The 27,785-nt window shown below is 43.4% G+C and overlaps 2 long non-coding RNA genes across 5 annotated transcripts in view; one reads left to right on the forward strand and one right to left on the reverse strand.

Annotated features, from left to right (window-relative positions):
* The window catches only part of LOC116586249, a 365,761-nt gene that overhangs the window by 111,346 nt on the left and 226,630 nt on the right, over window positions 1-27,785 (reverse strand). For all 4 annotated transcript variants that reach the window (XR_004283950.1, XR_004283952.1, XR_004283951.1 and 1 more), the window contains one exon: window positions 1,264-1,639. This is a non-coding gene — a long non-coding RNA (uncharacterized LOC116586249). The remainder of the gene's footprint in view (window positions 1-1,263; window positions 1,640-27,785) is intronic.
* LOC116586250 lies at window positions 20,964-27,780 on the forward strand. Its single transcript, XR_004283953.1, has 4 exons — window positions 20,964-21,040; window positions 23,846-23,935; window positions 27,341-27,449; window positions 27,670-27,780. It is a non-coding gene; the product is annotated as an uncharacterized LOC116586250 (long non-coding RNA).

Genomic DNA, 27,785 nt, shown 5'->3' on the forward strand with positions numbered 1-27,785 from the left:
ATTTGGTCTTTGAGTCTTTGAGTCACTTTTCTTCTTTTAATGTCATCTGTAAGATAAGAATGATGGTACCTGTTCCTGGCGTGAGGAAATGCATGAGAGCACAGGCCCAGCACATACTTCTTTCCGTGCCCGTCCTCTACTGGGCAACGAATGTAAAAACATGGCGCAGGCTGAGAAATGTGAACATTCTCAGGTTTGCAGGGGTGATGCCTGCGACTCAGTCTCCCCAGCCTTTCTTGGAGTGGCTCCTTCAGGGACTGCTGGGCTGTGATCCCAGGTCTGTGTCTGGAGGGTGAGTGTGGCCCTTGCTGCTGTGTCTTCAGCAATGTTTAATGCTTGTGCTGAAAAGGGCAAAGGTGGCTGGCTCAGCTTCTTCCTTCAGATCTTATATATGGGGATAAGGATTTCACAATATTTGGATAATTAATATACTAATCAATGTACGACGATGCATTATTTATTCTAGCAGGGTGATTGTGTGACAAAAGATTACCTTTGGTACCAACTCCTCTTTTGTCCTGGACATGCTATTCCTCAGCTCACGCTTGAGAACAGTGGGCTCATTGATTCCACCCAAGTTGTTTGGAAGGATGCACTTTTCATGTGAGGCCTACTGGACGCCGTTCTGGAAGTCTGTGACTCCACTTTCAGGAGTAGACTGATGCCTTTGGGCACTACACGTGGGAGGGCAACGTGCCTCTATTTTCCTTGCTTTTTTTTTTTTTAAGATTTTATTTATTTATTTGACAGACAGAGATCACAAGTAGGCAGAGAAGCAGGCAGAGAGACAGAGAGAGAGGAGGAAGCAGGCTTCCTGCTGAGCAGAGAGCCCAATGCGGGGCTCGATCCCAGGACCCTGGGATCATGACCTGAGCCGAAGGCAGGGGCTTTAACCCACTGAGCCACCCAGGCTCTACACTAAAAAACACCTCTTCTTTGACCAGAAAGATGGTGTGAAAGATGGGCACATATTAATTAAGGCAGCAACCCGCTTAGGCCACATGAAATTGCTGTACTTCCATTCCCTCTGGATAGTCTCTCCTGGCTTTTACTCACAACTTCTGCTATTGCCCTTGTTGGCTTGTTTGGTTCAGAAAAAGATAGCCACCCTGCTTAGGTGAGTCACGATGGCGAAGATCATGGAGGTGCTCAGGGAGCTAACAGTCATAGTGTGGCCACTGGCACAGGGAAGCAGAGATAGCACACATGGAGACTGAGGTGTGAGGAAAGCTGAAATAAGCAAGGGTTGTGCTCCTTCCTTACCTGAACTCTTTCTTGTCCTATGACGTGAGGGTGACCATGAGTCTCTGGGGGGCATCCAAGGGCCCATGAAGGAAGTTCCTTGGTATTTCCTGCCCACTGCCAAAGATGATACCTCAGGTCTTGGTGTGCGTCTGGACGCTAAGCAGTCCCTATAGAGGGGACACTCTCTTCGGTGGCCAGATGGCAACGGTCACTGGTGTATCAGACGTGGGGTCCTTCTTTCCCCCAGCTCAGAAGGGCTGAAGAAAAGCAGCTCCTTAGAGTGTTTGCCTGGTCCACTGGTCTGATTCTAAAGGGTGTTTGCTGGCCATGGCTCAGGTCTAGTCCTCAGGGAGCCAGAAGTTCTGAATGATGGTATTGTTGCTTTTGAATACTTCTGAGGAGCTGTCTGAAAGAAAAGAAGAGATAAAGTTGAAATGTTAAATGTTTCCAACAAAAGCTATTAGGGGAGAATTTCCTGACTCAGCACTTGTTGACATTTTTTGAGGCTTTCCACAGACAACCTAAAGTTACTCTTTTTTTGTATGTGGTTTTTTGTTGTTGTTGTTTAGGGTTTTTTGGTTTTGTTTCTTTCTTTCTTTTTTTTTTTTATAAACTTTATTGGCTTTCATTGATGAGAGGGTTGTGCAAGGAGGGCTTGAGGCAATGTCAGGAAAAACTGGTAACCCATCCAGGAGCACTCCTTCTTGGTGCCAGAGAAACCCTGAGCCTGGCCTTTCCTGCCCCAGCCTCTGCTGAAGTTTGACCCACCCTCCTCTGGAGACACTAAGCTGTTCTCCAGGCAGCTCTGAGTCTCCTCTCTCAGGGATTCTCTCCTTCCCCATTCCTGTGGAGTTCGGGCTTATTAGCCTTCAGGCCGCACGGGCCTTAGCTTGTGTCACGTGCTGAATTGTGCCCCCCTGCCCACATTCCTATATTGAAGTCCTACTGCCAGTACCTCAGAACATGCCTTTATTTGGAGATAGGGTTGTTGGAAAGGAAAAAATTTTCTCTGTCCTTCAGGGTTACCCTGGCTGCTCTGAGAATGCAATGGTCATTAAACAGATTAACAGGAGAAAATAAAACTTAATTCTGTATGTACGGGGTCTCCATAAGAAAATGAGGCCCAGAGGCAGTCAGGTAGTTGAGGCTGGTATGCCATTCAGAGCTAGGGAGAGAAGGGGGTAGCGGTTTGGGAAGGAAGACAGCCTGCAGGAGGATGAAAAAGAGTAAATGTTTGGTGAACAAATGTTTGCTGGGACCTAGAGAGGAATTTTCACCAACAGACTTTGCTCAGTTCCTCCCTGTAGGCTGCTCACGATATACTGTACTGATATCAGCGGTGAGAGCTCCCTTCCTGCAGCAGCTCCTCCATCTCAATTCTTTCAGGCAGTTAGGAGGAAAGTCCAAGTTTCTTCCTGAGCCTTTTGTTTCTTAAAAGTAACCAGCACATACAGTAAGTGCTGTAAAGTGTGTAAACCTGGAGATTCACAGACCTGTACCCCTGGGGCTAATAATACATTTTATGTTAATTAAGAAGAAAAGTCATCAGCACAAAATAGTCCATGTGACAAAGACACACAGTTGAGAGTGGCAAACTTTGTTCCTCTATGGGGTCCTTATAGAGGTAATCCAGTTATAATAAGGTCTTGAGCATGGGCCCGAATTCAGTGACTGGTATCCTTGTAAAAGGGGAAGTTTGAAGGCAGACCCAAACACAGGAAGGTATCCATGTGGAAGATAAAGGCAGAGATCAGAGAGATGTTTCCACATGCCAAGGAATGCCCAAGACTTCCAGCACACTGCCAGGAGCGGCTGAGAGACCTGGAATTGATTCTTCCTCACAGCCTGTAAAGAAAGGACTGACAACTTTGACCCTGCAAGATCAAAGGACCTTGATCTCTGGCCTCTGGTCTCTAAATCTGTGAGACAATAAGTTTCTGTGGTTTAAGCCACCCAATCTATGGTACTTGGATACAGCAGTCCTAGAAAACCACTCTAACTTGGATTTCTCTATTTTTCTCCATCTTTCTGTTTATATTGTCCCCCACCACCACCCCCCTGCCAGTGTATCACAGTCAATGAGACCATGCTCTGGAGTCAGACTGTTTTCAATCCAAAGCTCTACTGTTCACCAGTTATGTGTCCCTGGCTTTTTTCTCTCCCTGGGTTTCCTCATCTATAAAATGAAAGCAAGGATAGTAATACTGACTTCATAGAATAAATGGAAGAGTTGATGTGAAACCTGCCTTGAAGATGAAAGTGTGCAACTGCTGTGCACAATCTGAGTCAGAAGGCCTCAACTGTACTGAGTATCTACTCAGTACAGCCCTTGGGGCTAGTACTGAAAGAACAGATTCTGAGTTACTCCAAGACCTTGTTTCTAGACTGACGATTCACAGACCTGTACCCCTGAAATAAATAATACATTATATATTAATTAAAAAAAAGAAAGACCTTGTTCCCGTGTGACCTTACCACTGTTGGAATACTCTGATTACAGACATAAAACTTTCATGGGGAATAGTTCACGGTGCAAGAACTTATGTGATGATAGGCTCACAGGATCATTGTGCTGGCTCGGCCAAGTAGTTTTTTTGTTTTTGTTTTAAGGTTTTTAAGACTTTATTTGTTTGGGGACGAGAGAGACAGAGAGCACAAGCAGGCTCCCCGCAGAGCAGGGAGCCAGAAGCAGGGCTCGATCCCAGGCCCCTGAGATCATGACCTGAGCCACCTAGGAACCCAGTCATGTAGCTCTCCATTGTGGCAGCGCACCAGATGGCGCCGGAAGTGCGCTGAACATAGACTACTACCTAAGCCCTTTCCCCAGACCGGCTCCACTGTTTCCAAACCATGCATGAACTGCTAAACCTGTCTCTGCTTCACTTTCCTTCTCTGCAAAATCAGGGCAATGCACATGTCCCTGTTTCACAGGCCATGTGACCAGCACTGAGGGAACTGGCATGGACACCGGTAGCAGGGCTGCAGCATGGCAGATGCTCAGGAAGTTCCTATGGGGAGTAGACGTCATGGCAGGATACCCCTTGGACTGTGCCCCCGCTTTCCGGTGAGTTTATTGATTCCTCTCGGCTTAACAAACTCTGGCACCTCTGTCACATAGAGGCTGCGGCAGTTTCCGAGGGCTTGGCACCAGAGTGCATGGGTAAAGAGGGTTGTCTGGCCAGAGGGTGTGTACCGGGGAGCAGAAGTCAGTGGACAGCCTTTGGCTCACCATGGAAGCCCTACTGTCTTGAGCAGACGTCAAGGCCACACCGAGTAGGGAATCTTCATTTCAGGTCTTGCTCAGGTCTTGCTCTCCTTCTTTTTCCTCACTTCCCGGGCCTCCCTTTTCCCTCTCCTCATTTCCAAGCAGCATGCTTAGGGTCTGAGACAAGACCTGGGCTCTTTTCTGGCTCTACCACTTCCCAGCTGTACCACTGAAGGTGAGACTCACAGTGTCTTAGGGCTTCCTCATCCTCATAAAGGAGAAATTTCAAGTCCCCTTTTAATGGCCTCTCTTTTGATATTTAAATGAAAGGTTTAGAAGCCCTTTTAACTCTGAGGAAAGTGCTCAGTAAATGTCATTCATGATCACTCTTGTGGCCTCACTCTGGGGGTGACATTTGAGGCCAAAGGGTGCTCTTGGTGGCTGGACCTCAGAGCCCATTTCATAAGGTGGGTCATGATGCTCTGCTGAGTGGTAAGGATGGACTTAATGTTGAGGACCCTGGCTCTGGGGAGACTCCAGCTGAGGTATCTTTCCTTTCCCAAGAATCAGAAGGGCTCAGGCCAGCAGAGTCTGTACACTCATGCTTTGAAAAAAATAAAACAACGCAACAACAATAGCTGCTTGGGCCCACATGTTACTCCCTTATCTCCCATCATTGGCCTGTGCCAGTAAGATCAATTGTTCCTCTGTCTCGTTTGGTAACTTGGAAACTGTTTGTGCTGGGGATCTATGATAACCATTTTGGCTGGAACTCATTTCCTTTTGGAGGTGAGGAGGGAAAAAAGGAAAGCAATGTGACATAGACAAGAAATAGGTGATTCTGTAAATTTTGGCAGAAAGGCACTGAGTTTTTTAAAAGCAAGCAACTAGAAAGAGAATATTGTTCGACTTTGTGCTTTTTTCTTTATCCTCCGGGCTCACATTTCTAAGAGCTTGAATTATCAAAACTAGAACAAGAAAGTATATTATCTTAAATGTCTCCCATTAATCACCAAGTCCAGCCCAGTGGCGAGAGAAAGATGACTCATTTCCACAGTTGATTTCTTGGTAATGGTGGGTCAAGGCTTGCCCTTATGTTTCCCCTCCTGTCTACCTAATAGAGAAAGCTTCCCCTTAGGAAGTACCCATCCTGGAGCAATTTTTCAAGGGGAAACTGCAGACAGGGATAGCCACCGACATGAAATTATTTCTCCCAGGGAAACAAGGTGAGAAGGATAGCATAGTGATTATAAATACAGGCCTTATCTTCGAGAGTTGTAGGACGAAATTAGAGGACCAGATAAAGCACATAATCCCTTATGAGATACATTGACTAGGTCTCAATGAACAGTAAATATTTGCTAATCCCCTTCTGTGTGTCAGATCCTGTGCTCAACATGTAACTTTTGGCATTGTTTGATCCTTCTTCCTTCGTGCTTTATGTGATGGGTGCCATTTCCCCCTAGTTTACAGATAGGGAAAGCAAGATGCTCAAGTGAGTTGCCCAACATCACATAGCTGGCAAGCGATGGAACCAACATTTTTTTTCCATATTGTCACCCTACGTTATTATAGAATTATATACCTTCTTCTACACCAATGGTCGTGAGATCCCTGCAAGCAAATCAGGGGTGGCAGAGCCATGAGGAAAAGAAATCGACCCTCTCCTCCCCCACACTGCTTTTGTGAACCAGTACCGAGTTCTTCTCTAGAAACTTAGAATTCTACAGCATTAGTGAATCAGAGGACAGGGGTAGCTTTTAGCCCCCCAGCAGGTACTGCAAGGGTTAAGATGCTCTTTAAAGGATTTTTAAGGGGATGCCCTTTCTGGCCCTGGCAAATTTCATCTCAAAAAAGTTGGATCAGCTGTTTTGTCCCCCAGCAGGCAGTCTGTCCCGATGGCCTGTCCGTACTGGGTCCTGGGGTGGGGGGATGGTGGGCAGGAGGATGTGGTGTGGCTTCTACAGAGTGGCCAGTCAAGACGCGCATGCCCTGCGGCCTGGGACCAGGGCTTCCCGAACGTGGAGGTGGGAGGTACTGTTGAAGGACTGCTTCAGACTCTGGGAGTACTGTGAGCAGGGGCAAGACAAATTCATTTTTATATGGTTGAGGTGAGCCGTGCCTCCAAGAAGGTTTATGGAGAAGCAAGTCTAGCAGTTTCTGTAAGTGCCTATGTTTCCAACCGGCGGAATGTAGAAAAACCCCATGGGGTCAGAATGACCCAGTTTGGTGACTCCTTGGCCAGGCTCTGGTCACCCTACAAGCCACTCTGTCTTCATGAGGTTGTGCGAGGGCGAGGCTGAGCAGAGAGCGTGTTTGGGAACACCTTAATGATGTCAGGACGCTTTTCATTGCTCATTTATCACTTAACAGCTCAGATTTGTAACGTGCTACCCGCCGTTCTCCCTTTAGCCCAGACAATGCATTCTTTCAACAGCATGCGGCTCAGTGGGAAGAGCCCTGCTGAAAGCAGAGCACTGGTGCCTGCAGCATGCCCCTCTGGGGAGGAGGGGCGTGTGGGGGGCAGGTGGGGACCAGATGCCTGGCTGCAGCCGGGCTGGGGGATGAGCACATGGAATAGCCACTTCTGGTTCCACTTACTCATTTCTCTGTGCTGAAAGGTGTCATATAAATGCTAAATAGAACAGAGAGAGATGGGGGCCTATCTATTTGCATTTTGTCTAATGTGAGCAGATGCAGATAGAAAAGCAGCTTAGCCACGGCTGTTCACCTGCCCCGCCAGGCCAAACATCTCCAGCCCATTTCAATGCAGTCCGCGTCAGTTCCGCTCCAGTGCTGCAGCGGACGTGGGGTGGGGTGCAAAGGGTCGCACTCCCCTCTGTCCTCAGTGGGTTTACAAAACTTGTTGAGGAGACAAGTTTAACCACAGGAACCATCTGAGGACAATATAACCTGGCATATGGTTAAGTGGGAAGTCATGGGAAACAGATGAAGTGCCGGAGGAGGCCGGAGAGGACAGAGTCTCGTGCATTCTGGCTGGGCAGGAAGGCTTCTTGCGGACAGAAGGACTGGACTGGCCCTGCAAGGCTGGCCAGGGGGTGAATGAGCCAAGATGGCCGAAAAGATGGGCTAAGCACTCTGTAGGACCTTCTCTCATCTGCTGCTCTTCTCCCAACAGGTTTCCCGCCCCCTCTCCCCTTTGGAATGGTGGGTCCTCCTCATCTTTGAGGACTTGGTTTAAATGTTCTGCTTCCAAGAGGTCTACTTCAGCTACCGTGGCAAAGGAGCAGTCCTCTCCACTGCATTATTCTCTCTCAGAGTATCCTGCTTTTTCCTCCCCTGACTGAACACCACGGGCGATTAGATATTTACTTGTCACTGTCTTCCCCTTGGATCACACCCACCACACAGGCAGGGACTCCGTACATCAGCTTCATCCCCTGTGATGTTCATGGACAAGCACAACGCCTAGAGCCCGAGGTGCTCAAGAAATACCTGTTGCCTGCAAGAGTGACATTTGAGGAAAGTCTCATTTAGCAAATGTGTTTGTTGGCCAGTTGAATCAGAGCTCTTATTTTATGTACCAGGGAGAAAAATCTATAGATTCCATAGGTTTGGCAGAGAGCTGGATGTCTTTGAGGAGGAAGGGTTTTCATTAAAACATACAACCACAACAAAGCAAGAAAAACAGAGCAACTGATGTAAGCATGCCAACCAAGCCTGCATGTGAAGCAATGGAATAAAAAGAAGTAAAAATTTATGAACAATTGCAGTAGGGCCCTGCATAAACATGACCCACTATTATGCATAATTCAATGCATGGCATTTTAGTGTTGGACTCTGTCCAACATGGTTTATTACTAGATGAAAAAGGAGAATCTTGTTAAAACACAGCTTTACCTAAAACATGGTCCCAGACAGGGATCCGGAGAACAATGTCCCAGGGAGGCTCCATTTAGTTCTAAGACAGGGACAGAGTTCTCATTTCATCCTCTGTTCAACTTCTTGCTTTGAACAAATGAGTAGCCTGGATTATTCTCCTTTTTAAAACCAATTGTTTTGTTTGGTGAAGATGAAAAGAGCCGTGTCAGCTCTAATACAGGAGAAAAAAAGTTTTTAAGGTAAATATCCTTGGGTATATAGTGGCTGCTTTTTTATTTAAATTTAAACTGAGGAATATATCATTTTGATTATAGAAATTAGAGGGTACAAATCAGAAATATCCTCAAATTTCCTTAAACGATTAAAAATGATCTTTCTTCACTTCGACAGAATTTCATTTGAGGAAAGACAGGGGTAGGAAAGGGAGGAGGGGGAGGGTGAAGGGAGATATGATCAGAAAATACAGACTGAATTTTGAATGTTGGCTCATGCAATTAGTATCCTGTCTTTTCTTAAGCAACCACCAACAGAACCAGAAAGTTAGCATGTCTTTAGAAATTGCTTCTCCCCACACCCCTCACCCCCACCTTCCACTGGCCCATGAAAGACAAGTTGCCTGGAAAAATACATTCTGATACTGAAAACAATATTCTGGTTGGACTGTGGCTTATTCTTGAAGCTGCCACGCAGGAGTCTTTTGCAGGAGCTTTAAAATTCTACAGATCAGGTACTTTGTGGTTTATAGAATATGAAAAATAAAGCTGGTGGTTTGAATTTAAAAAGATTTTTATCAGGCCTGCCTATGATCTTAACATTAACTAAGAATATGATCATGTTTTTAACCATTATGGTTGGGTTGAGGTGATGGTTGTAAGCTAGACTCGTGAGATGCCAGTTCCTGGCCTGGCCCCATCCTTCACACTTCCACCTCCACTCCCCACCGTAGGCCTGGGTTGGGTTTCTCAGGCAGAGGAGAGACCCTGCTATGGCCAATCTCAGGACTGCTATGAAGGATCTATTTCTTTTCTACCCTTTTTACTTCAGTGTTTTGTGCAGGACATCAATCCACATTCTGTATACAGTGTTTGTAACCATGCTTGAGGGGAACTTTTCCAAGTCAGATTGTATGCCATAAATATATAGACAGCCAAACCCTGGAAAATACTCTGAACTATAGATCATTATATAATTTGGATAGTCATTTACAAAAAGCAATGTAATTTAAAAATTTGTTCTCTAAACTCTGGAAATGACTTTTTTTTCCAAGTTTTTTTTTTTTATATTTGTCATTTTAAAAAACTGGGTTATCTGGTCCACCTAAATTAATAAGAATGATGTTTATGAATGATGTGTGGTCATTGAGATTTACTTGGAAGATGTTAGAGAATGTGTATCAATAGTGGGGTATCTCTGAGGATGCAGAAATCAAGACTCATTCCTTCTTCCTCATTATCCTTAGAATTTATTTTTCCTTCTACAGTACTCCAAATACCCAGATCCTTCACCAGTGCAAGTGGAATCTCCAATGTGGAAACCAAGAGACCATATGCCTTCTAGCTTACCTTCCTAAAGAACTGTAAGGCAGTTTCTAAATTTTCAGGCTTGTGTTCAGCATCAGGACCATAAAAATTACAAGAGTAGATAGAATGTATTAGGCTCAGACATGCATTATTTTTAAGTCAGAGAATTAAACTGAAAGAAAATTGAGAATAGAGAAATAGGTCAGTGAAACAGTATAATAAACTGAGAAACAGATTGGTGTATATACAGACATTGGTCATTTATGTTAGAAGTGGTACTAAAAAATCAGTGGGGAAAAGGTAACTTAATAAATTAATGGTATTGGAATTATTTCCAAGTAGAAAAAAGTTCAGCTAGATTCCTTTCCCATTCCATACAGAAAAACAAATTCAAGAAACACAGTTATAAAGCAATTAGAAGTAAACAGAGAATTTCTTCAAAAGTGAGGTTTTCTTCAAAGTTGCAAAATTATATCTTATAAAGAACAAGATTTATAGATTTGACTATATTGAATTAAAAACTCTTACATGACAGAAGACAGAGATGGGGCCGGAGGTAAGAAGTGGTATGGAGGATTCGTACCAGATATAATGGCCCGAAGATGAATGTCCAAACCATATTTTAAAAAAGGAAATACTTAAAAGAAAATAGAAGCTACTTTGAAAATGAGCAAAGAGAAGAGAAAGGTAATTCAAATCAGACTAAACCTAAATGGTTAATAAACATATTAAAAAAAAAAAACCCTTCCCTACCTTACAAGTAATCAGCAAAATGCAAATAAAGAAGGAGATACCACTTTATACCCAACAATCTGGCAAAATTAAGAAGATTGATAGTATATAATATTCATGAAGAATACATGAATTACATTAGCATATTAGTATAGTTTATTAGTTCATTAGTATAACCAATGATCAAGAGCAATCAATAGTTTTTAATAAAACCTTTGAGGCATATAATCTATGTCTCAGCATGTCTATTTCTAGGTTCTCTTATTTGCAGCGTGAAGAATTGAAAACAACTTAAGTGTCTAGTCAATTTAGAATGGCATGCTTTTCAAAATAGCCATAAAGTAGATACGGGCACAAATCAGTCAGAACACATGCTGGCCAGAAACTCATGCTGACTTCTACCAGGTGATGGCAGGGCTCTGGGGATAGTTTCTGCACAACAGAGGTGGTTGTACTAGTAAAGATGCTTGAGTAGTAGGCCAAAGTAAAGAGACTAGAAGTCATGGGTAGGGGCTCTGGATTTAACTCCTCTGGGGTTGAACTCTGGATCTATTGCATATTGGCTGTGAAACCTTGGGCAAATTCCTAGTCTGTTCTTCTAGTTTCATTGTTGTGTACAATACTGGGGTTATAACAACCCTTCCTCATGGATTTGTTATGAAGATTAAAGAAACTAATACAAAAAACTCCTAAAACACTTCCTCATATCCTTATTGAGTAAGCACTCAATATATATAGCAGGAAAATGGAAATGAATAAATAGAATGCACTGTATGTTTATATAACAGAATATCACATAGCAATTAAAATGACTGAACTTTATGCATTAACCTAGATAGAGTTCAAAAAATATATTGGGTGAGGGACGCCTAGGTGGCTCAGTCAGTTAAGTGTCTGCCTTCGGCTCAAGTCATGATCCCAAGGTTCTGGGATCCAGCCCCGCATTGGGCTCCCTGTTCAGCGGGAAGCCTGCTTCTCCCTCTGCCTGCCACTCCTCCTGCTTGTGTGCACTTTCTCTCTCTCACTGTCAAATTTAAAAAAAAAAAAAAAGTTGGGTGAAAAATAAAACTACAAAAATAACTTATTTATGCATGCTTATCAGAAGTTAAAATGGAAAGGTATGGACCAGGAAAATACCCACCAAATTGATATTGATTATCTCTGGGGAGCCCTCGGGGTACAAAATGGATTTCAACTGTCTAATTTTTTTTTTAATCTAAAAGAAAAAAATTCTCAAGCAAAATGACAAAAATTCAACATTTGTTAATTCTGAGTTGTGGCTAGACATTTGTAATATTCTCTGAACTTTTCTGTATTTGAAATTTCTTTTTAAAAAGACATGGAGGGACGCGTGGGTGGCTCAATTGGTTAAGTAGCTGCCTTCAGCTCAGGTCATGATCCTAGCATCCTGGGATTGAGTCCCGCCTGCTTCTCCCTCTGTCTCTGCCTGCCACTCTGTCTGCCTGTGCTCACTCTCTCTGAAAAATAAATAAATAAATAAAATCTTTTAAAAAAAAAAAGACATGGAAAAATGTGGGGCCAGGTGTCAGAGATCTGAATGCTAGTACCAATTTTCCTCTAATTAGCTACCTGGCTTTGAACCAATCACTTAAATCTTTCAAGATCTTCATTTCCTCCTCTGAAAAATCAAGTTAAGAATGCTTTTTACCTCAAGGTGGGGGGCGGGGTCGAGAAATAAATGATATTTTTGGGAAGTTCTATAAATGCCAAAGCTCCATTCCCGTGTTCATTAAAATAAAATTGGGTTGTTGGCTTGATAATTCCTAAGACTTCCCTAACTCTACTGGCCTAAGACCAGTAGAAATGTTTTGAGGAAGAAGCAGGTAATGTATACAAAACTATTAGGTTGGGAACAGGCACCTGGCTTGTAGCAGAGACAGCTAGATGCCATCTCAACACTGAGTCTCCCCTTTTCCTCACTAGTAGAGCTTTGCATTTATTCTGGGTGGTGATGTGCCTAGATAGAGAGTTGCATTTCCTGAGTCTCCTGTGAGTTGAAGTTGTTGATTGGGCTTCTAGAAATGTTTAAGAATGCTGCCTCAGCTGGGAGAGGTTTCTTTTTGCCCTTTTTCTAACCTCCCTTTTCTGTCACATAAAGTAAAGATGGTGGCTGGCATTTCGATAGCCATCTTGAATCATGAGGTGACCTTAAAGATGCAAGGCACCTGCTAAGTCTGATGGAGAAGAATGGTAGAAAGTGTCTGGGTCCCGGATGACTGTGGAGCTGCTGTTACAGCCCTGGGCTGCCCACTTCAGGACCACTTCTACATGTGGAAAATGAACATGTATATTTTTAAGTCACTTATTTGTGCTTCTGCTATATGGAGCTGAACCTAATCCAAATTGATATGCTTTTGTTTTTCTGAAGACATTTGCTTCCCTCCAAAGCGTTTTGTTTTTGTTTTAAAGATTTTATTTATTTGACAGATCAAGAGAGCACAAGCAGGGGGAATAGTAGAGGGAGAGGGAGAAGCGGGGTTTGATCCCAGGACCCTGGGATCATGACCTGTGCCGAAGGCAGATGCTTAAGCATCTGAACCATCAAGGTACCACCAATGTGTTTTTGAATAGGTAAGCTAGTAAAGAGGAAAATAATGGTACAGCCCATCCTTCTGGTATATGGAAGGAAAAGAAACCTTCCACTACTCTCCCCGTTCCTCACTCACCAGTCTCTTTGCTATGAAATCTCTCAAGGGTGTTGCTCCAGGAGACAAAACTCAGAGAAGGCTCTGCTGTGTGCCAGGCCCCGTGTACATATCTGTGCACGTTAGCTCCCACTAGACCATCCTTGTTCTGGTAGTGAGTGGGGAGGAGCCCTTCTCCCAGGAGTCTGAAGTGGCCAGTGTTTTATTTGTTGTTCCTGGTCAGACTCAAGGGTAAGACAATAAGAGACAAAATAGCTCTCCCTGGAAGTGGAAAGGAGAAGAGAGACTATGATTACAGGTTCTGTTTTGTCAACTCCTAGACTTCTGTGAGCCAAAGCTTTCTGTGACCTGATTCTGGAAATTGCAATATGCACCCTTTAGGGAGAATATTATGCCAAGTATAAAGGAATACTAATCAATACTAACCAATAGGCAAGACCTCAGCCATACTCAGGACATATGGAGAGTGACATTACCATCTTTTTAATGTAGGAGGAAGAAGAAAGAGAGACGTAAGATGTTCCCCCTAAGTGTTACTAATAAAGAGGACATTAAAAAGATCCATCAACTCTTTGGAGCTATGTGTTAAATGCAAGGTCCCCACTGAGAAATTCTCTGGAACTTAATGTGATAGCTCCAGCAATTTTACTCAAGATACAAAGCTTGGTAAGAAAGTACATTTAAAAAGGAAGAAAAAGGAAAGAAAGAAAGGCAAAGGGAGAGAGAGAGACAGTGAGAAAGAAAGAAAGGAAGAAGGAAAGAAAAGAGAAGTGAAAAGAAGAGAAACAAAAAGGAAAAAGGTCCAGAAACTCGGGTAAATTTTCTCTACCACCTCGAATTAAATGCAAGACCTTTGTTGGCATAGGGTTAGTGGTTCAATGATGTTCAAAACGCAATTTCCTTGAATTTGGGAGGGGTAAGCTTATTCTAACTAGAGCAGTGGGACTCTTAGCATATCTTCTCTGCATCTGTGCAAAGTCAAGGAATTCTAGGTCATGTTCTTAGGGGTTCCACAGAATCTGTGGGACTCACTTTTAGGGGGTAACCTGAGCCTTGTCCCTAGGTTCGGCTGGGTTCTAATCCATTTTCTGCTATTTGTGCCATGGACAAGCCACGGAGCTTCATGTTGTCTGTTTTTCCTCATTTCCAGATAGTGGGATTAGAAGCCCTTGTGTGAGCAGTTTTGGGAAGCAGGAAGGAGCCATTTTGAGTGGAAATGCCTAGTGGTGGGCTTCATAGAGAGTAGCGCCTCCATAATGTGACTCCTGCCCACTTCCTGCCCTCCTTACTCTGGTCATGATTATGGCAGATGCTCAGAGCTGCCCCCACTGAGATATCCCCAAGGCTGGGGTCATGGGCAGAGAATAATGCAGAGAGATATAAGGTGGGGGGCCATGAGAGAGGTCCACACGGATGCCAGCAACAGGGTGGGTAAATGAGTGAAGAATTTAAAAACAATTATCAAACCAGTTAAAATGGGATTTGCTTTCCATTACCACCATGTACTCCTGATTCTAAATAATGTCAAGATAACATATCTTCCCTGAAACAAGTTTTTGATGATCTAAATTTGAAGCAACAGCCGTGGTTATTGTTGGGTTTTAATGCTCTGTGTAAGCTTCGGATCAGCACATTTTTATTATGCTTCCTTCAATATACATTATATTTTATATGAAAGTGAATTCGGAGAATTCCTAGCTTTGTGGGAATAAGCTACACACTTTTATTTCATGAACCAGTTCATAAAGGCTTGGAATCATCTGAGCTTACATCACGCGGGGTCTGTTTCCTGGACTCCGTTGTACTGCACATTCCTGCATTTAAACACTAGATTTAAGGTAAACAATCATTGTAAAAGATAAAGAAACTGAATTTGAGTTACATCCTTTCTGTCATTCTCTGGGAGCATTTTGAGTGTTATCTCTGAAATATGAAACAATGACATTACTACACCTGGGGTAGCATGTTTTTGTTAAGTGTAAATTTTAGTTCATATGTGAAATATCTTACTGAATGTGAACAATATCTTTAAAATTGAAATGTGCTCTTCTTTTGCAATTATGATTGCTTTTAAATGAAAGAATGAATCCAGTAAATAATCACCACAATGATATAATTTCATAATTATCTGACTTGTATTTTTTGCCGATGTTTTGAATTTATTAAAATTTACTTAGAAGTTCTTAGTTTCTTTATAGAAAATAATATTATAGCTTCTTGTAAAGAAAGGATCAAAGTTCAAACCCTAATTTGGAGATAAAATTCTTGAATCAAAAGTGCTTTATTCCTTTTATGCACATACAGTATTTATTTTTTTTAACTGACAAATTATACATACAAAGTGTAGTAAAGGAGCATTTTCACTGTCTCTGAAATTTTCACTGGCTTTTCTGACCACGCTATTTTTAATTTTATTTCAAGATTTTGATGAAAATAATTTTGTTGAACAGATGGGGGATGTTACGAGTGAACTGTTTGGGGGATTAAATACACATGCTAAGCCAGTGATCCCGGACTCCCTGTCCTGAGTGCAGAACACCACCTTGGCAAGTGGGGGCCAAAAGCACAGGGCTTCCCAGCTGCTGGAAGAGAAAACTTTTTCTTGGTTCAGGGCACTGGTTTTTCACAGTCCTGTGGGCTCTAACCTTAAGGAAAATAGCAGCAGCAGTAGTCAAAACAAATAGCTTCTCCAGGCATCAGGCAGATATTTCCATCATTTTCTTTCCCAAATGGCCCAGACTCAGACTTCCTTTGGTCTATTTCAGACACTCGAACAGTCTCACCTTAAAGCCTGTGCACTGGGCAATCTATGAAGGAGGGAGTAGCCACTGCATGACCCTTTCTCGGTGAAATTCTTGATTGCTCCCTCTTGTCCTGTGCTGGGCTTTTTTTCTAAAGCCCCTCTGACACTGAATTAAACTTTAATTCTATCTGGGGAGGAAGCTCTGGGTTGGGTTGTACAGTACTGCTGTAGCACCAGTGAGACCGTCTGGGAGTTAATTATGCTGTAACTCTTGCTGGTTGGAGCTCATTAATTCCCCACCTCCTCAGCTCCTTCCCTTTAAAGCTGTTTAGTTATTTGCAGCTGAAGCTGCTCATCGCTCGAAAGAGTCCCTTAAGACCCAACTGTGCATCAAACAATAACCGAAGCTCTTTCTGCCCCTGCTGTAAATGCTTCTCCCCTTTCCTGGAGATGTTTCTTTGGATGAGAAAATCTGGGATTTGCATACAGTCCAGTCAGGGCCCTCTGTCCAGTGGAACCCGGGCCAGGCCAGGGCAATGCATTGAGTCACTGGAGGAGAATAGCTAGTCTACCTCCTGCCTGCCATTAACAGAGATGAACACAAATCGACATCGAACTTGGCTCATTTTTTTTAAAGGCCATGCCTGCAGCCCATTCATAGTTAGGGCAAGTGAGAACAAGAATTTTGGTGGCAAGTATGCAATCCATCATAGTAATTAAATGGGTTTAAGTACAGCACAAATTGGGAATGGCACAAAGAGGTCCATTTTGACATCCCAACTTAAAAAAATGAACAAAGGCAAGGAAAGTTCCTGTCCCCTGCCTCCTGCTGTCCCTTTCTCCAGGTGCTTCCAGCACCTCTCTCCATCTCTTGTTTTCCTCTGGGTTCTGGATCTCTTGGACTTTCACTCTCCGTATATCCCTGTCTCTTTTTCCAGCAGATTACTCTCTTTTTACAAAATCCTTCTTCCTCAATATAACATTACAACATCTAATAACTTAAGTAAAATCTTCAGAAATGAAAACCAAACCAAACCAAACCTCACCCCACTGCCCCTGCTCTCAGCACCCTGCCCCTTATTTTAGGCATCCTGCCAACTCTAGCCAGAGTAACGCACTTACTCTGTGGTTCGATTTTTCATCAAGATTTCAGAGAAGTCCTCGTACTGACTCACACCACCCCTGCTCCCTCCTTTGGTTTAGGCTCTTAGGGCCACGGGAAAAATTTTGAGCCGCTCAGCTAATTAAATCAGCCCCTACCTCACCCAACCTGAGCTTCCCTGTCAAGTGCTGATCTCTGGGGGATGCAAAACAAGTGGCCAAAAGCACATCTCCAGCTCCGAGCATATCATTTCCACCTGTACTCTGGAATGTATCACAGACCCTAGAACCATGTGCTGGAGTGCCAGCCATATTAGACTCATTTCACACAGCCTCACAGAGCAGCTGCCTGTGGATGGCCACGGCTGCTGTTGAGTGTACCCAGAGTGGTGGGGCACACCTGTTTAGGATGGGAAATGAAGAAGGGGACCATGTCCAATAGCAGTCACAGTGGGGACTGAAGAAGGCAGGGTGTAATTACCTTTGCTGCACCTCTCTGCCTCCCCAACATCAAGGGAGTTTATGAATTCCTCCTGATTTAAACAATTAAAAAAAAACCATATATGGTCCTAATGCCAGGCAAAGGTGGATTACAGAAGGAGTTTTAAAATCTGCCTCTAGAGAGGGGATGACACCGGGAAGGAGAATATAGCCACCACAAACCACATTTCTGAAGGCTCTGCTCTAGGCAGATAAGACAAATCCTGAATTTAGCATTTAAAAAAAAAATACTGAAGCAACAAATTTTCTGTAAACATATATTTTATGTGAAAGTAGTCATGGCATACCAGAGGAAGGCTATTTTTGTCGCTCTTCTCCTAAAGCAGCACGTTTTACATAGATGCAGGGGGCTTCCCCACTAATAAATGACTGCATGACAGGCCCTTCTGTCCATTAAAATGGACTCTTTCATCAGGAAGATGATGTCTGCATTTTTTATGATATTTCTTAACCAGGAATTTCTGTACTCGTTTTTTCCTTTTACCTCTTTAAAAAATTATTAAATATAGCACACTTATAGAAAAGTGCATAAAATATTAATGTAGAGCCTAACAAAGAATGAAGATGAAGTCACCTTGATCTATTTCAAGGAATGGCACATTGTCACAACCCAGAAGCCCTCGTGTTACTTTTCCCCCAACCCTCTCATCTCTCCATGGAGGCTTCTCTGTTCTGGCTTTTAGAGTGACCACAGCTGTCCTTTTCTTTACAGTGTGAACACCTCTGTATCCTTAAATAGTATAGCTTAGTTTTGTCTGCTCTGAATTTTATAAAGAAAATCACAGAGTGTATATTATTTTGTGTCTTGGCTTCTTTCACTCTACATTGTTTATAAGCTTCATTTATGTTGATACACCTCTAGTTTATTTGTTTCTCCTGTCATGTAGTGTCCCCCTGTATGAATATACCACAATTTACCCACTCCCACTGGCCATTTTCTGCTACATTTCTGTTTGTCTCCTGGTGTACATGTTTCTCTAGGGGTTTTATCTAGTCTTGATGATATTTAATCTGGAAGTCTTAAAAGATCAGGAAGAGTTTATAGGTCCCTATAAGAAAAAAGACACGCCAGGTGCAGGGAATAGAGGGATGCAACCATGTGGTATGTTGGGAGAACCACAGTCCTGTATGATCAGGGTGTGATGCTAGAGCAATTCTAAAGAGAGTTCCTGATAGGAACAGGACTGTAAGTGTTACAGTGCACATTTATAATATAGGGTAACAGACACATTTTGAATCATTACCTTCACCGTGCAGGACGTGCAGGCCAATTAGAGTGGGACTATGTAGTTGGACCCAGTCATTGTGGGGCTGAGATCAATTCTGGGCAGCCTTATATGCTAGGGATTATCACATGTTAAATGGCAAAACGACATTCATCTTATAGCCCTGTCTGAGCTGGTAAGTAGGTGCCCAGGGTACTGTGTTTTGATGAATCTGAGGCTATGTCTTGTATCAGCTGGAAAGCCTTGACTGATAGCGTGGAGCTCATGTGTCATGGAGTTGCTGACTTGTATCCAAATGCCTCTCTCTGCAGTATATGGGGCCACTCTGGGAGAGCCCTCCACAATCCAGCTCATGCTGGTCTATGTATTGTTTACATTATTACATGTACAGTGCTGCTCTAATCACCACAGTTGCCACTGTCAATGACATCAGCCATCTGTGTGCCTGGGAAGAACAGCTACTGGGGCAAACAAAATTCACCCCCTGTTGGCTTTCAAATAATAGCACCAGGAGGTACTGAATGTCAAGGTCTTATCTGAGGAATGATAAAACAAGGAGCTTGGAGCTTCGTGTGCTATCATTAGAGCAACCACATTTGTTATAGAAAAACGAATGACAATTTATGTTTTGAGTCTCTCTTTTTCTCTTAAACCACAACATTCTGTGCCACGAGCTGAAATGGTCCAGTATCTATAGAAGGCTGGTTTGATTCATGACTCTAACCATGTCAGTTCTGTGGTATTAAAAATAAGCCTTTGGAATTAGAGCAAGGGTTTGCCTCAGGTAACCTGGTTATAGAACATGTGCGCATCAGAGTCAGTGACCAGGAAGAAACAGATCTATGTGCTAAATTTATATTATCAATGGGTTAATGGTGCACCTGTGGAAGACAAAGATGAGTTTCCTCATGAAACAGCCATGTTCCGAGTGTTGCCTTAGCAGTGGGAGCCAGATAGGCAGGCAGACTACAGTCCTAGGAGATGAGGCACAGTAAACCTAATGGACCTCTGACTTAATATACGAGACAAGAAACTAGACACTTCCAATGCCATACAAGTACATCTAAGGGTAGCTCCTGTTTGCCTGTGGTAGAAAAAATGACCACAAAACATTTCACACTGACATGGAGGCCGAAAATCCCAGTAGAAACCTTTCTTTGTTGTGTGAACTGGATAGGTTCTTTACCATTAGTGAATTTCAGGTTGCTCCTCTGTAAAATGAGAAAACTACTTCACAGTGTTGTTAAGTGGATCTAATCAAATGAGACTGTGTATATAAAAGTCATGTGTAAATTATATAGCACTGTATAATATTAGGTATTAGTAGTAATAGTACCCCATACGGATATTTCAAGGTTCAAAAGAGATCATGTATTTGAAATCATGTGGAAAACTCTGGAAGGGTACAAATGTAGAGTGGTAGTTGAACTAATAGCATCAAGGCTTTTAGTTATGGGTGGCTAGAGATGCTGTGAGACATACGTGAAAGAGGGTGTAAGAGCACTGTGGAAATAAAAAGTTCAGAGCATTTTTTAAAATGGGAGATGAGCCCTGGAATTTTCCAGAACAGAAACATCAATGTCATCAATGTCAATGGAACTGTGAACAGGTTAGAAGTCATCGTTCAGCCAAGTCCTGAACATTTTGTATTTAATAGGCATTTTTGGTTACAAGAAAAGGAGACTGACTCAGGTTACAAGAAAGAAATGGAGATTCATTGATGGATACATGTAGACAGAGATCTGTACCACACCTCATGGGAAATTGCAAACAGCCAAGTCCCATGGAGAATGGAATGCACAGCAGGAACTGGGAGGTTATGTAGGATGAAAAGCAACTGTAGGAACTGGATTATCTTGTTGCCCTAGAGCGACAGGAGTTTCTAATTTTCTTCTGTTCATGTCCCTACACAACCAAGAAGCTCATCTTCTCCTCAGTATGTCACTTGGTTTCTGCTTTCTAGTACTCCATCCAGACTTACCTCAGCTCCTGCCTGCCCACGGTTTGTTTTGCCTGTGGCTTCTACTGTTCTACGTTCCTGCTGATTGTTTCTTAACTTCTGTTTCCTTCCCACCTTCCAACTCACAAATCTCTCTCTCTCTCTAGTTCACATTTAGACTCTTCAGGAGAGAGAATCTGAGACGTTCCATTTATCCCATTGTCTGCTGGTTGTGACTTTTGTGTCAGGCCAACTCAGACTGACTGCTCTTAGGTCAGGCTTCTATACCTGGACCAACTAGTTACCTGTGGTCCAGGAGGTAAGTCACATGGTATGAATATACCAATGTATCCCTCAAGAACCCCTTCGCTTGGGGCTGTCAGTTGGGACTCTCTTGGCAGGGTGTGAGGCAGGAATCTGTTGGTGGGCACATCTTCTACAGCTTCAGGATGTATGTGAGGGTTCTTGGAGCTCTGTGGTTTCCTTTCCATTACTAAGTCTGTAGAAACCCTGTAAGGAACTTTCTTTTAGGACAAACAAATTAAACATACCCATACCCCATACAAAAATATGATGATGATGGTAGAGAAGATGAAGGAGGAGGAGGAAAGAGAAAGAAGAAAAGTGTGAGGATTTTGAGATATCTTGTGTGAAAGCCTTTCTCTGAAAGCCACTCTGAAAAGAGACAGGAAATGTATGTTCTCGAGTGCCAGGAATAGTGTACTTGGCCCAAATTGAGAATTATTTCAGATTCTGGTTATTTTACCTAAAGTAGAAGCAAAGAAGCTTCTTCAAGATCCTTAAGAATCCCAGAATTTTGGAACAGAAAGAAAGCTTGAGGTAACCCCCATCTTCGTTTTGCATGGTCTAACCCCTTCACCATAGAGAAACAGAAATGTAGGTCACTAGGGAGAGATTGCCTTTGCTCTGTGACTGTGGAACAAAGGAATGGTTTCAGCTAAGGGATTCTCTGCCCTCGAACTGCTAACTCTGGTCAGATGGATCCCACTGGGGCCCTTGTGGAGATGAAAACTTGATTGGCTTGAAAAGTTTACCCCTGCCATTTGGGGTAGCTGGCCTGGAATGGTTGTCAATATTGCTTTTATAAAACAGAAATCTGCTTTTTCTGTAAGAGGGTGGTGTATTTTCTAAAATTTGTCTTTAGCCCTTGGGTGTTTCCATGTCATTTCTGTATGTCCCATTCTCACCTCCAATTGACTCAGCCTCAAAGTTGTTCCCAAATATCTAGAAGAAGGAGCCATCTTGGTCTCTGGTCGGCCTATTAAGGCTGTGGCCACTAAGAGCAAAAACAAACCAAACACCACTAGCGAAATGCCCCGGCAGCTAAACCAAACTCTCAAACTTAATCACACAAACAATGGCCATCCTGGGTGAGCCTTTTTATAAATTTTGTGTCCTGCCAACAAAAAACATAAACAATATTGCCACTGGATTTTTAAAAAACTTCACGTATTACGGTGATAGCCAAGATTCTCATTATTCTTAAGTGATAAACAAAATAACTAAAATATGCATTAGGTATCTGCTGTTTTAACTGCATGGCCTTGGGCAAGTTACTTAGTCTTTGTACTTTACTTTGTTTCTCATCTGAACACTGGATTATTAATTATCCTAACCCTGTGTATGGCTTATAGCAAGTGTTTAATAAATACCACCTATTAATATTACATACCATTTTATTTAGTCATCTTAAGAACTTTATGAAGAATGAAACTTCTGTGAAGTGAAGTAATTAACTTAATTTCTAGAAGGTACTAAGGGAGAGAGAGGAATAGGAAACAAATTTTCTGACTTCAGTTAGGTGGCCTTTTTGCTCATTAGAACTACTACCCACAAACCCTATAGTTGGGAGAATGTTCTGGAGAAGGTCCCAGAGCTGGAAAATATCTTCTTGCTTTTCTCTTCTTCCCCAAAGAGGGCTGAGTAGGGGGAACCTGGATCTGAGTCTCCGCACCCAGGATTCAGGGGCCCCACCGCAGTCCCTATCTCGAGGTTCCTTTCCTACCGGGCATCTTTTGAGAACTTCTTGAATGTTCACCACCCCTCTTCCCTGAAAGGTGGAAGGATCCTCGACTCTGGAGGTGTTTGAGGAGAACTGTGTCCCTCCTCCACCTCTGCCTATGGTTGGGCCTGTCTGCCATTCCTTAAGAGACCTCAAGCACTTCTTGCCACAGAAGCAAGGTTCCTTGCCTCGGAAAATCAACATAAGGCTCACCAAGTTTCACTTTCTTCTTAGGGTCCTAATGTGCATGGAGTTACTCAATAAGATTCATCAAGGGGCCCACATAAAACATGGCAGATTTTTCTTAGGTGATGAAAAAGGTGGCCCTTCCTGGGAAAAGGACACCCTGTTGGCCACCCCTTCCAAAATAGTCCTGTGGACTAAAGTTCTAGAAAGTCCAAGGAATGGCATGGGCATGATTTTACTGGCACCCATAAATAGGCAAATTGGCAGCTCTTCATTTTCTTCTTCATGGACAGATGTGGCAGTGGAGCTTGTCCTTAGATGCCTGCCAGAGGCTAATTTGATTGCAGTTGGTATCGTGGAAGAGATCAGTGAAAACTGAAGTGAAGGAAAACTAGGATTCAGAGAAACCAGGAAGAGTCTGGAACAGGACTCGTGTGTAGGTCATCTGGAAAGCATGTACCCTTAGGAACTATGCATCATAATAGCCTTGAGAAGAGAACATGGGCGGGATGAGGTAGAGAAATGTCCGTGTGCCCACAAACCCACTCAAACGCACACACAGCCACATGTGAACACCTAAAACAAATGTGGCTCCTAAGACTTAGCCCCCAGCTTATTACGTAATCACTGAACTTGCTGGCTTGCTTGTGTGACTCAGGAAAAGATTTAGACTATTTCCACTCCTTCCATAGACCACTGCTAAATGACCAGATGAGAACAAGTCCACGGCCTGACCTAACTGCCAGCAGTCCATGAATGTTCCAGACGGTGCAGAACTCACAGCAAAGGAATTAATATTCTCCTTGTTCCCCAGCCCCCACCATGAAGAAACAAAGGCCTCCACTCTTGACCCTGGCATTCCCTTGCTGCTGTCTTCTCTTCCATGACACCTAGGTTTGATTTTCTTTATCTTAGGTATTCCAGTGAATATTTGCTGAATTTTAATTTAGATTGAATGCAATTCAGAAGACTGAGGCTTTCCAAATTTCAAACCTCCTGAGAAAGGTGTGTATGTGTGTGTAAGAAAGAAAATTTCTCTGCTTGTCTCCTCACCGAAAGGTCTTCTGGGATCTCTGAGCTCAACTCAAGGAAGAAAGCAGATTGGTTACCTCCGTCTGGTGGGTTTTATCAAAATGTGATAAAACAAAGTAATGAAAAATGGTGGGCTGAATTCATTATCATTCAGCGAGGGGCTCTGTGCAGGTAACGGGGCTGTAACTCACTTGCCTCATGACAGTTTTTATTGCTCTGTTTCAGTGCAGTTTTGCAGAGTGAGGGGAATTGCCCTATACAACAGATGTGGGGGACCTTTTTCTTTTTCCCTGTCCTGTGGACGGGCCCTGAGGCTCAGCGCAGTGACTCACTGCTGTGGTATTATATGCCTCCAGATTAAATGTGTGCTGTGGAAAGTGTGGGGCAGGATTTATCAGTGAGAGTTCTTTCTTTGAAGTATCAGGGCAGGCTACTTGGCTGATGGTTTCTGGAACCTGGCCAAGTCCCAATATGCTGTGAAAATAGCCGTCTTAGGTTTTCTTGGCACACGAGCACATTTGCCCTTGATTCTCAGACCTCCACTGCTTTCTGATGTCTTTGAGGCAAGTGTTCTTGGGAATTAGGGCCCAGGGCCAGATTGTAACCCTGCCTGTTTGTGCCCCTTCAAATGCCCCCCTCTGAACATGGTTTTGATGGCTCCAGATACCGGTTGTAACACCAACTTGAATAAGGATATCCTTGAGTTCCCAAATACAGGCTGGCCTCCTGAGTTGCTTTCAGGCATTTGTGTATAAATTTCTCCCTAACTCGCATTTCCTGCTGCCCTGCCCCCACTAACAAAATGTGGATGCTTAAGGGGTTTTACTGCAACAGTGCTTTCCACTACATTGTGTCTTTGCATTTCCAGCTTGAAACTAATGCAATATGCATGTGGAGAAAAACCTCAGTGCCATTACAACTCTACCAGTAAATTAAGAAAAAAAAAAAAATCCACCACTCTCTAGTGAAAAATCCATCATCTATCTGCCTGCCATCTTTCTCCTCCTACCTCTACTCATTGTCATACTGTTATTAATTTTGAGAACAAAGGACATAAAAAGCTAATTATGTGAGATTCCCAGACACCCTTCCAGAGGTGAATACATTGGCTACATTTCTCATCACCCAGCTATGTGTAATAAATAGCTTCCTTGTAAATGCAGATTTCCCAATAGACTCCCCATTTCAGGTTTCCCTCTAGCCTGAGAACCAGACTCTGTCCTTCCTGATTTAAATCTTGCCAGCCTGTGTTGGAGAAGCCATGGATAACCTTGCTGAGCATCTATCTGCCTCTACTTGCTGAGAGGGCAGACTCTTTAATAAGGGCAACCTGATGAGATGGGACTTGGATCTGAGAGAGGGCTCAGAAAGCTGTCGTGTCCATGTCCATTTACCTCCTGGTTGAAGATGTAAATGAATGTAGTTGCCAGCTGGGTTCTATTGTGAACTGACTTGTCCCCAGCCTCCAAATTCCTATGTTCACGTCCTAACTCCATCACCTTGGAAGATGACCTTATTCGGAGATGGACACTTTGCAGAAATAATCAAATTAAAATGGGATCCTTAGGGCAGGCCCACATCCAATATGACTGGTATCTTACAAAAAAGGGAAATTTAGGGACACTCACACACAGGGAGAATGACATATGAATGTAAAATAGTCACACACAAGCCAAGGAGAGAGGTCTGGAACCGATCCTTTCCTATAGCCCCCAGAAGGGACTGACCCTGCTGACACCTTGACCTTGGACTTCTGCCTTCCAGAACTGTGAGACAATACATTTCTGTTTTCTAAGCCATTTAGTCTGTGGTACTTAGTTACAGCAGCCTTAGCAAACTAATAGAGGTCTCTTGGACAGCAGACTCTGAGGAAGGGGTTGGCATGAAGGAAGTTTGTAAGGGAGTACTTTTGGGATAAATTCCTGTAGAAAAGAAGAGAAAGAAGCAGACTGGGAAGAGAGAGACATCAAGCTGTGCTGAGATGTACTGTGCTGAGGCCACTGAAGGCCTCAGCTGACTCCATGGGAAATTCTGGAACTCAGATGGCCCTTCGAGTTAGAATGTGGGTCTGGGCCTTTGTCCCCTCCTGTCAATCTATTTTTGGGTGTGGGCTGCCTCTGGAAGGAGATATGACCTTGGGCAAGGTGATTTTCTTCAGCCAATATAATTCCTGAAGAAGGTTGATAGTAGGGACAGTGTTTTGGGAGCAGACCCAGCTGTTGGGGGCATGAGCCCTTCTTTCCTCAGGAAGGATCTGGGTGGCACATCACAGTACCCACCATGAAGGCATGTCATAATAGATTAGTTGGCTGAAGGATGGCTTGTCATATTTCATGATTTTCAAAATGAAGTTTAGCTTTGGAAGTTGTGGTGCTCTGTTCAGTTCACCTTTCCTCATCTATCTTAGAGATGAAGCAGGCTGTGACCCCCCCAGCCTGGAGTTTCTTCTGGGAGAGAGGTGGGCTGTTGGAGGGGTATCACTCAGTATCCAGACAGAAAGACAGAAACTGCTCTGGATGGTTTACATGGAGGGGGATGAATAGAGAAAAATTTTACAAAGAAACTAGAAGGGCTGGGGGCAGCACAAAAAGGAGCGAGTTGTTCCGCAGAGATCAGGATGCTGGTTTTGACCGGGGTTGGAGCCTACAGGCCCACACTCTCTGCTGAGCTGCTGTTGCTGCTCCAATTGCTGTTGGATCTGTGCTGTGCCCTCTGAACGGGAAACCAGGATGCCACATTTTGATGCTGCTGAGACCAGGGCTGACACTGCCAGAGCTCAGATTCAACTGGAAGCTTCTGGGCCCCATTGTTGCTGGTCCCCTTACTATTGTTGTTAATGGTACTGCCAGCAACAGGCAAAAAAGCCTCTTCTTCCCCATATCTTCTAGTTTCCCCTGTAGCAAGCAGACTGGCTCCCAGTCCCCTGCTGTAGAGAGGAGAGCATGGAAGAACAGGTAGGGGTCTGGGACATCAGACGATAGTCCTCTGTGGGGCCACTCTGAGGGACACTGGTCAATCAATGGTGCTGAGAAGGAGGACCAGTAACTAGGAATGGAGCATCACAGAGAAATGGCCAGGAAGCTCCTTTCCAGGTCTGAGGAGGGGACCCATCCACAGAGTAGTGCACAACTTCAGAATTTGATTCATCTTCTCACTACTGTCTATTTCCTGCTCCACATCTCTCTATTCCCCCTGAGGAGAACAGAAGTTTCCCAACCTATCTCATGCCAAGCCCATCTTGGTAAAAAGGAGCTTTGTTTTGAGAGGTTATGTTAATTATGATCTTGTAGAAACCAAGGCTACTAGCTCTCAGCCAATATTCTCTTGACCACACCATGTCACTGCTGCAGCCTTGCTTTTCTTTTCCTTTCTTTCCAGTTCTTAATAGGAATGCTGGGTCACCATGAAGCACAATGTGACATTGACCACAGAAGTGCCTACTTGATCAACAAAACTACCCAGGTCCTTCAGTTAAATACCTAGGAAGGTAAGAATTTCTGGTTATTTGATTGTATTCACCAAATAAATGTTCTTTGGACACATTTATTTCTCTGGGACATTAATAAAATAATAGCATCTACCTTATCATAAATAAAATTTCTTGTGTTTATGGTCTATTAACTTTTTCAAAGTGATTTTACATCATTCTCTCAGTAGCCTTGTGATACATTCGAAGTTGCCCTTCATTCATCCATTTGTTTCTTCAGGAAATATTTCCTGGGTGCCAACTACGGGCAAGTGTTTATGTTACATATAGGAGAAGAATACAAAGAAGAAGAAGAGGAAGGAGGAGGAGAGGAGAGGAAGGAGGATGAGGAAGGGG

The sequence above is a fragment of the Mustela erminea genome, chromosome 3 (genome assembly GCF_009829155.1).
Source record: "Mustela erminea isolate mMusErm1 chromosome 3, mMusErm1.Pri, whole genome shotgun sequence".
Taxonomy (NCBI): Eukaryota; Metazoa; Chordata; class Mammalia; order Carnivora; family Mustelidae; genus Mustela; species Mustela erminea.